Raw genomic sequence first — 11165 nt, 5'->3', positions numbered from 1 at the left:
ACTGGGCCATACTCTCCTGCTCCGGGAAGGTATCGAATCCTAAGGGCGCCCCGTAGTCTACGCCTCAGCGCCCCTCACTACCTTCCAGCAGCTCTGCTGCTCAACAAGCGACGCCCCACGGCGCCACCAGCTCATACGGCCGCTTCCACTAATGCAATGCCGAGCATCAGCACCCGCTCCCGTCTTCTGCTCCCCTCTTGGAACCAACGCCTTTAACAACCCTCTCATTAGGGTCCACCCCTGTTGAAACAGCAAGTTTCCTTGGACTCCCGTTAAAGGACATTGATGACAATTTGTGATCGGTCGCACCTATTGGATGGGGCGAAGCACTGCTACAACAACAACAACAACATTAATTTATATACAGGTGGTGATGATGGTGACGTCTTTCGAAATAGAAAAGGGTTTTTTTCTTTTAATGTGCAGACAATATGCGACAGCAAAATGAATATATTGGATATTGTAGCTCGATGGCCAGGATCTGTGCATGATTCAAGAATTTTTCGAAATTCGCGCATTTCCTATCGGCTTGAAAATAGGGAGTTCCAGAATGGCCTAATTGTTGCTGATAGTGGCTATGAAAACTCGAGCGTCGTGTTGACACCTCTTTCAAATTGTACAAATAGAGCAGAAAATTTGTATAATGAGTCGCATATCAGAACACGTAATTGCGTCGAGCGCTCATATGGTGTGTGGAAACGTAGATTTCCTGTGCTATCAATGGGAATTCGAATGAAAGTCACTAGAGTTCCTTACATCGTTGTAGGAACAGCAGTATTGCATAATGTTTGCATTCGCTTTAATGATAAATCCGCACCACAACTTTCACCTGAAGTTAACGATGCTGTAATTAATGTTTTAACAGTCCCGCCAAATCGCTCAAATGAAGGGCGATCTCGAAATGACCATACCAGAAGAACAATAATTGATACATATTTTGCTCGGCTATAACTTCACAATAATGAGGCAATATTAAAGTATATTTTGCTTGCCTAGCATATTCATATATCCTTTAATGCGAAACAAAATTTTTAATACATATTTTCAATGGTAGTCACCTATGGTCATGAGCGAACATATTTAGTGGAAGAGAAAATTCTGCATCCAAATGTAACCCGTCAGGGTGATATGATATTTTGCAGCATAATGCTTACCGAACCAAATTTAGTACTACGCGCCAACATTTCAAAAACTAAAAAACTTGCAGCAACCGATTGATAACAACACTATATTCGATGGCATTGCGGCCAATCACAAACAGCAGCAGCTCGATAATGAAAACACCCTTAAAGTCAATAAAAGCCTTTGATATTCCTAAAGGAGAACGTAAGTAGAAATACATTTCTGTATTTTCTTTTTAAAATAAATTGTATTATTTCTTCGCAGATCCACTCTATTAAAGCTAACTGGAAAACACCAACGCTACCACGTGAACTCAGTTCTTTCATGGCAGATACATATGTCTACTAAAAGCTACTAAAAGCGATTAAAGCACGTTTGAAGGGTAAGGAAGGGCGTATACGTGGTAATTTGATGGGTAAACGATTTCTCAGCACGTACTGACATAACACTAGATCCAAATTTGCGTATCGATCAAGTCGGTGTGCCACGTTCAATTGCACAAAATTTAACATTTTCAGAATTGGTTACACCATTCAATATCGATCGCATGCAAGAGTTAGTAAATATCCTTTCGCTAAATATATTTTACGTGATTATGGTAAGCGTATAGATTTGCGTTTCCATCCTTAACCTTCAGATTTGCATTTACAATGTGGCTATAAAGTCGAAAGACATTTACGCGATGATGATTTAGTTATTTTCAATCGTCAACCTAAACTATATAAAATGAGTATGATGAGACATCGTATCAAAGTGCTGCCTTGGTCAACATTCCGTATGAATTTGTCATGCACATCACCATATAATGCTGATTTTGATGGTGATGAATATACATATAAATTAAAATTGCTGGCCGTTTCTACGGTAATATTCAGGCTGTTATTAACAATTGGTTGTTATTGGAAGGTCACAGTATCGACATCGGTGATACAATTGGTGATCCTCAAACTTATAATGCAGATGGCAATTAAGAAAGCCAAAGATGATATCATTAACGGTATACAACACGGAGTTGGACCAACACCTGGTGCGTTATCTAACGTGCAATACATTTTCTTTTTATCTCTTAAACTTATTTTTCACTTACATGTAATACTTTGCGTCAAACTTTCGAAAATCAAGTCAATCGTATACCAAAATATGCTCGTGACAAAACTGGTGGTTCTCCTAAGAAATCGCCTACCGGGTATAATAATTTAAAGGCTGTGGTGGTGTCGGATTCTAAAGGTTCCAATATTAATATCTCACAGGTTATTGCTTGTGTGGGTCAATAGAACGTTGAGGGTAAACGTATACAATATGGTTTTCGCAAACGTACTTTGTCACATTCCATTACGATTACGGTCCTGAGTCACATGGTTTCGTAGAAAATTCATTACCTTGCCGGTTTGACGCCATCAGAATTCTATTTTCACGCTATGGGTGGTCGTGAAGGTCTTATCGATACTGCTGTAAAAACTGCTGAAACTGGTTAATCGTCGTTTAATTAAGGCTATGGAGTCTGTTATGGTTAACTATGATGGCACAGTACGTAACTCTGTAGGTCAACTGATTCAGTTGCGTTATGGCGAAGATGGTTTGGCTAGTGAAACAATAGAATTTCAAAATCTACTACCGTTAAGCTATCGAATAAAGCATTAAAAAAGATTCAAATTTGATTGGTCAAATGAACGTTATATGCGTAAAGTTTTTACAGATGATGTTGTAAAAGAGTGGAGCGAAAGCGGTAATGCATTGCCCGAATTGGAAATTGAATGGGATCAATTGTGTCGCGATCGTGAAGCGCTGCGTGAAATTTTCCCCAATAGGGATTCGAAGGTAAAACACATTGTTTACTTTTTAATTACGCAAAAACTTATGTTATAACTTATTTTAATTGAGTAGGTCGTATTACCGTGTAATTTGCAACGCATGATTTGGAATGTACCGAAAATCTTGCATATTAACAAACGCATGCCAACCGATCTGTCGCCTTTGTGCGTTGTTAATGGCGTGCATGATTTATTACAACGTTGTGTTATTGTGGTCGGTAATGATCGTTTGGCAAAACAGGCTAATGAGAATGCTACGCTACTGTTTCAATGTTTGGTACGTTCGACGCTCTGCACGAAATATGTAGCAGAAGAGTTTCGTTTATCGACTGAAGCGTTTGAATGGTTGATTGGAGAGATTGAAACACGTTTTCAGCAAGCACAAGCGAATCCTGGTGAAATGGTGGGCGCTTTAGCTGCACATAGTTTGGGTGAACCTGCTACACAAGTGCGTAATTATGGTGTGTTGATAAATATTTGTCTTACTTATTTTTTATTTGTATTGTAGATGACACTCAACACTTTCCATTTTGCTGGTGTATCATCGATGAACGTAACATTTCAAAATAAACTAAAGGCTTCCTCACTAACTGTTTTCTTCAGAGGCGGTGCTGCACGATATGCTGAGAAAGCAAAGAATGTGCTGTGCCGTTTAAACACACCACATTGCGTAAAGTAACAACTAACACGGCCATTTACTATGATCCCGATCCACAGCGAACTGCGATTTCAGACGATCAAGAATTCGTGAATGTTTACTATGAAATGCCCGATTTTGACCCAACACGCATTTCACCATGGCTATTACGTATTGAATTGGATCGTAAACGTACATATAGCAGTTAAGAAATTAACCAAGGAACAAATTGCTGAAAGGATTAATGCTGTTTTTGGTGACTGATTTGAATTGTATTTTGTATTTCCAATGACGATAGTGCAGATAAATTAGTACTTCGCATACGTATTATTTGTTTATTTATTTACAGTCTTGTATACTTAGTATCTTAAATTACATCTATGAGATCTCTTTATGTTATTGCTAATTGATTTTTGTTTTTACATCATTAAATTATCTAAAAGGCATTTTTTTGATTTTTTAAATTGATTTGATATTTGAAGTTAATTATTTTGTTAAGTTATGACGGGTCGTCCCCAATAGTTGTCCATGTCGTTGGACTTTTAATATAAAGGTAAAATAGTTAAACTACTCTATCTCATTTTATGCTTTAAAGTTTCGAACTTTAAGTTTTAACTGTGGTCTTTAATGATATCACAACGAACATTTCATGATTTCCAAGTGAGCTTTTCCTACATTGAGCATCTGTAACCTAACTAAACTCAATTCACCAATTTAAAATAAAAAAGCAAGTATAATTAACGTGATGGCGCGACTTTTACGCGTTATTTAATTTTTTAAGTTCTAATTTAACTTTTTCTAATTTAAAATTTAATATCTCCATTTCAACCGCTTGCCGCTCCCTGCATTGGAGAATATCGAGCTCATGCCTCTCACGCATAAACTTCATTTGAAGCTCCACCCTCTCTTCTTCCTTCTTCGCCAAAGAAACCTCTGCCTGCAATTTGGCTTCTGTCCATTTACTTTTAATTGAAGCCAAATGCTTCCAGGACGTGACTTTAGCATTTTTGTCACACTGTTTTTGAGGTGTCCACAGTGGTGTGCTCGTGTTGTTGTTGTTGTTGTTGTAGTGATTAGTTACTCCCCGAAGGCATTGGGGAGTGTTATCGATGTGATGGTCCTTTGTCGGATACAGATCCGATACGCTCCGGTAACACAGCACCATTGAGGTGCTGGCCCGACCATCTCGGGAACGCGTGGTGTGCTCGTCTTCTTCCGCAGTGTGGCAGGACCGGGTACAGGCGTTTCTACATTCGGCTGTGCAAGTTCCTCGTTTTTATCCGCTGGAAAAGTCTAAATCAGTACTCAAACAACTACATAAAAATTTTAGGCAATTTACCATAAATATCTTCATTAAGGGCATCTGAATCGGCAGTATTCGGAATACCCTCCATCTCTTTGCCATTTAACATGGACAACATCCTCTCCTCCACACCTGAAAAAGTCTGCGGTGTAGCAGGACCGCCGCCAGTTCCATAAACCGCCCTACGCTCTTCAGCTGCCTTGTTTTTTGCAGCAAATTTAATATTTTTATATTTTTTTTTTAGTTCTTTGCTTTCACGATAAATTTCGTTACTTGCGTTGAACTCCTGCGCAATTTTCTCCCAAGCATCGTCTTTATCTTTCACGCTGATGCAATCGGTTTTCTTTCCTTCGATTATTCCCGCATATTTACCACAAATTTCCAATAATCTGTTGGTTTCAGATGCATTAAAAGTGCATTTCCGCGACATATTGCAATTTTATTTTTAAAGAAATTTAAAAATTACCAAAACCAACTGACACCGTAACTGACAATACTTCAAATTCAGTGAGTGGCGTGTTATTAAAACGTAGCCAAAAATACTACTATGTATAAAACAGCTGATAGGGTTGTTATATGTCAATTGGTTTTAGTAACTAAGTTGGTGAAACCGAAAAAAAACTAAGCCGCAAATCTGGGCTAACTTAAGTTGTAACTAAGTTTTAGCCTTAGTCGAGTTGGTGAAATCGGCGCATAGACTATGTTATTTAATACATGTAAATAAAACATATTTTCATCAACCAGACTATAATAGAATTCTTTAGTATTATGAATGTATTGTTCATTCTACGGTTAATGTACGACACTAGTTCCCAGTTCTTTTTCAAGGATTTTTTCGGGTAAGAAACGGTATCCCCTTAGAAGAAATGAGGACACTAACTGGGTATACGAACAGAGTTTTGTTCCTTTCGACACTCCCGTACTGTGCCATATTACGAGTTATAGCATCTCGTATATTCTATTTGCTTCCATAGAGTATGTGTGAAATGGGAAGATTTCAGTTTATGTTGCTTTTCCAATTAAAAAGAGTTTGACGTGACCTGTTGGAGGCAGATTGAGGTAAAGAACAAGGAGTTTAAAACTCAATCCCAGGCTATGTATAGCAAACATCCAGTCTGCAAAATTTTGGAAAAATGAACAACTTCAGTCTTGATTTCTTTTAAATACCATATAAAAGCAGGAGATTTTTTGCGTTGTACGAAAAAGGCTTGTTCTTGTATTTTGAAAGCCGATAACCTCGCAAAATCTCTGGCCCAATAGAATTTTTCTGATATTTACCTAGGCCGGATGAGGCTAGCCAAGTTGTGCAGCTTAATCGGCTCCTGAGTGCCTAAAGCTTCTTTTGGCTAGGGGAATCAGAGGCCAGAAAGCTCGCCAAGGAACATATACTGTAGTGGTCATATCCGGTCGGTTCCAACACAGTTCTAATCAGAAAGCAATATACATATACCCGCTCATGGCTAAATACATTGCGATCATTATCATGATTATTTCCGTATTTTTATCGGTGGGTATATCTCTTCCATTTAAAGGATTTACAATTTTGAGATTCGGACCAAACTTAATGTACCAGTACATTTGCATGAAAGGTGTAAAAAGTATCTTTGATTTGGCTGAAAAATGAAATAGGAAATAAAAATTATCTTTGAATCGGCGGAAGAATCAAATAACAAATAAAAAGTATTTTTTATTTAGACGCCTAATAAATAAAAAATAAAAAGTATCTTTGATTCGGCGGAAGAATCAAATAACAAATAAAAAGCATTTTTTATTTGGCCGCCGAGAAATAAAAAATAAAAGGTATCTTTGATTCGCCTGAAGAATAAAATAACAAATAAAAAATATTTTTTATTTGGACGCCGAATAAATAAAAAATAAAAAGTATCTTCGATTCGTCTAAAGAATCAAATGGCAAATAAAAACTATTTTATATTTGGATGCCGAATCAAATAAAAAGTAAAAATTATCTTTGATATGAAGTTAGATTTTAAATCAAAAATGATTTAGAATCACGCAACTCTAATACAATGTCTCGTCTCTATTTACTCCCTCCCTAAAACAGTACAAAAGTGGCCTAAAACGGCTTTATCCTTTTGCTTTTGCCCACGTTCTGCAACCCACACCTCCCTCTTTGTGATCGTCATTATATCAAAAGGGGGACCTGCGGGGATGAAGAATCATTTGAGCTATATGCAATAATATTGATTTATTGTATAGATTCAAAAATTATTGTGGCACAGCGTGGTTCAAACTTTTGGCAGGCTTTTCTTTTCATGGTTTTATATATTTTCAACACAAAAATAATACACATTAAAAACTCATAATTTGGTAAAAAATACTCAACTAAAAAACTTTTGAACATTTTCAAAATAATATAATTACGTGTAGATTTTACATAACCAAAAAATATTTTAGCTTTTGTTTCACCACAAAGTTTTATCTAATTGTAAACCACGCGTTATTTGACTTCTGAAAATTGTACTACTTAGCGCGTCATCAACAACTCACAGTTTGACAGCGGGTTATTCAATGAAGAACAATAATTATTACAGTGGATCGATAATTCGATACAGTGGATCATTCTTTTCTTTTAATAAAACTAAGTAAATACTTCGGTTTCTCATGTAGTGCTGTGAGGTTGCTAGAAAATTACCTACGTAATCGGTGGCAGAAAGTAATGTTCGGCAACAGTTGCTCGGAAATGAAGCGTCTTGATTCGGGGGTGCCACAGGGATAAATACTTGGTCCGATTTTGTTTATCAGAGGACTTAGTTTTCAGGATGAATGAAGACCTTGAAAGTATCTCTTCCTGGGCAAATGATAAAAAACTAAATCTTAACGCGTCCAAGACAAAGGCCACATGTTTTACATATTCCTGGCAATTGGTTGAAACATTGCCATCACTTTCCTTTCAAGGTACGTCAATCAGTTACGAGCCTGTTGTTACTAGCCTTGGGTTTAAATTAAATTCTTATCTTGGGTGCAAGGACTATAAACTATATTTTGAGCAAAATATACTTTGTATTAAGAAAGTTGTGGTACACTGCGGACTTTGCGCCAATCAATGTTAAATTAAAGCTGTTGAAACCCGTATAGTTCCATTGATATCACTTGGGGCGATCGTATTCAGCAATATTGATTGTGAGTCACAGAGAAAGTTGCGACTTGCTTTAAATAACTGTGCTAGACTTTTTTTTTGTCCAAACGCAAATTTGACAACATATCGGAGCTGTCCATTAAAATTCTTAATTGTAGCCCTGTAAATTTTTAAATTACCGCAATTTAGTCTTCTTAAATGACCTAATTCACAGAGGGCAACCTGATTATCCTTTTAGAAATTTAAGTTTCTCTCGATCAGACAGAACTTGCAACCTTATTGTTCCATGGTATAGATATCTCACATCATCTAGAACATTCTTTGTTAGTGCTGTAAAATTTTGGAACTCATTACCAAATAAAATTAAAAATGAACGCAATAGTAGACGCTTTAAATTGGCATTATTTTAATATTTGCAATAGCAGGAAAAAGTATATAACTGTTTCCCACAACTTCATTTTATTAATGTTGTTCAATTAAATTATCTACACAGTCAATCTATGCATACAATACATAAATACATGTCTAGTATGATTTATATAATTTTTCTTCTCCTTTCTTTTGCTGTCATAGCTCACATTCGAAAAAAAAAAACTTGAATGGTTAAGTAATTTATTATTATTATTGTAAGATCATAAATGTAACCATGTCAACTAATTAATAGAATAAGCAAAAATCCATCACTGTAAAGGAAGAAAAGAGAAGATGGTGGACTTCCGGTTCATTATTGTATTGACGACTGAAGAATAAAGTATTAAGATAATTAATCCGGACGTTTCTGCTGTTTTATTAACCATCGAAAATAGAAATTACATCTCAGGTGTGTTAACGAATCTCGCGCACCATTATAAACAACTATTTTGTAAAATGGATGCTCGAGAAGGCATTATTAAAGTTTTAACTGAAAATAATGTGGATTTTCCTCCTACTGCCAATATTTTACAATAACGCAGATTACTGGAAAATATAGTTGGCGTGGGAGATAATAGCTCCGCAAATACGATGAATACCACTCCAAACACAAATATATTGGAGAACATTCCGGACGAAATGATTGAGATAAACGCTGCCGTTTCTATTGAGTCCTCTGCCGCCATTGCCGTTACCGCCGTTCATACTGCCTCTACTATAGATATTTTGGTTGAATTCAATTCAACACCTGCCGTTCACGATGTTTTTTTGGGGACCCTTTCGGCATCATTTCATTTCTGGATTGTTTTAGGGATTCGTCCGGGATTCCGTCGGGGTAATTTCGGGACTTTTTAGGGATTTTTTGGGGTCCCTTCCGGCATCATTTCTGGATGGTTTTCGGGATACCGTCGGGGTAATTTCAGGGCATCATTTCTGGATGGTTTTAGGGATCCGTCCAGGATCCCGTAGGGGTCATTTCGGGACTTTTTCGGGATTTTTTGGGGTCTCTTCCGGCATCATTTCTGGATGGTTTCGGGATTCATCCGGGATCCCGTCGGGGTCATTTTGGGACTTTTTCTCGACTAATACGGGATCATTTGGGGACCCTTTCGGCATCATTTCTGGATTGTTTTAAGGATTCGTCCGGGATTCCGTCGGGGTCATTTCGGGACTTTTTCTTGACTAATACGGGATAATTTCGGGACCCTTTCGGCATCATTTCTGGATGGTTTTCGGGATCCGTCCGGGATTCCGTCAGGGTGATTTCGAGACTATTAAGGGATCATTTGAAGACTTTTCCGGCATCATTTCTTGATAGTTTTGGGGATCCGTTCGGAATCCCGACGGAGTAATTTCGGGACCTTTTCTCGAATAATACGGGATAATATAGGAACCATTTCGGCATCATTTCTGGATAGTCTGCGGGATCCCGTCAGGGTCATTTCGGGATTATTAGGGGATCATTTGAGGACCTTTCCGGCATCATTTCTGGATAGTTTTCGGAATCCGTCCTGGATCCCGTAGGGATCATTTCGGCACTTTATCGGGGCTATTTCGGGATCATTTGGGGTATTTTCCGACATCATTTCGGTATGGTTTTCGGGATCCATCCGGGATCCCGCCGGACCATTTCGTGACTTTTTCGGAATCATTTGGTGTCCCTTCCGGCATAATTTCTGGATCCCGTCGGGGCCATTCCTGTACTTTTTCGGGACTAATACGGGATGATTTGGGGAGCCTTTCTGTATCATTTCTGGATGGTTTTCGGGATCTGTACGGGAGCCCATTAGGGTAATTTCGGTACTTTTTCGGGACTATTTCTGAATCATTTTGGGACACCTCCTGGTTAATTTCTGGATGATTTTCGGGATCTGTCCTGGAGTTTTAGTATCATCTTGGGACCGTTCCGGGATCATTTTAGGTCTCTTCGCAACCGTTAGTTCAGCACACATGCCTTTTTAAATTATGAGCTTTTATGGCCGTGGAATTACTGCTAATTATTCGTAATTAAAATTCGGTATGTTTTATCTTCAATCTAACACAGCTTTTTCGTTTTATACCCGTGTAAGGAACTGTTATAACTATAATTACACTCTTTGTAATATTTTAACCAACTAAATACCCAAAAAAGCAACACTATTTTCATTTAAAAAATTCTCTTTGGTTTTAGCTAATTGTAGTTTCACTCCTTTGTTCTATGAGTAGCAATTCTTTCACCCCTTTCATATCAGTTAATTTAATTTAAAAACAAAATGTATTTTTTTAATTCGATTTTGTACTATTCATGAAAGCGTGCCTTTCAGCTTATCTTCTCATTTAGTTCTTTTTTATACTCAGTTGAGCAGAGCTCACAGAGTATATTAAGTTTGATTGGATAACGGTTGGTTGTACATATATAAAGGAATCGAGATAGATATAGACTTCCATATATCAAAATAATCAGGATCGAAAAAAAATTTGATTGAACCATGTCCGTCCGTCCGTCCGTCCGTCCGTTAACACGATAACTTGAGTAAATTTTGAGGTATCTTGATGAAATTTGGTATGTAGGTTCCTGAGCACTCATCTCAGATCGCTATTTAAAATGAACGATATCGGACTATAACCACGCCCACTTTTTCGATATCGAAAATTTCGAAAAACCGAAAAAGTGCGATAATTCATTACAAAAGACCGATAAAGCGACGAAACTTGGTAGATGAGTTGAACTTATGACGCAAAATAGAAAATTATTAAAATCTTGGACAATGGGCGTGGCACCGCCCACTTTTAAAAGAAGGTAAT

General features: G+C 37.4%; 1 pseudogene; it reads left to right on the top strand.

Moving 5' to 3' along the window:
* Positions 1-444: 444 nt before the first annotated feature.
* LOC137238836 (DNA-directed RNA polymerase II subunit RPB1-like) lies at positions 445-3941 on the top strand (annotated as a pseudogene).
* Positions 3942-11165: the final 7224 nt, after the last annotated feature.

The sequence above is a fragment of the Eurosta solidaginis genome, chromosome 1 (assembly GCF_040869045.1).
Source record: "Eurosta solidaginis isolate ZX-2024a chromosome 1, ASM4086904v1, whole genome shotgun sequence".
Classification (NCBI taxonomy): domain Eukaryota; kingdom Metazoa; phylum Arthropoda; class Insecta; order Diptera; family Tephritidae; genus Eurosta; species Eurosta solidaginis.
This window is presented reverse-complemented; position numbering and strand designations above follow the sequence as displayed.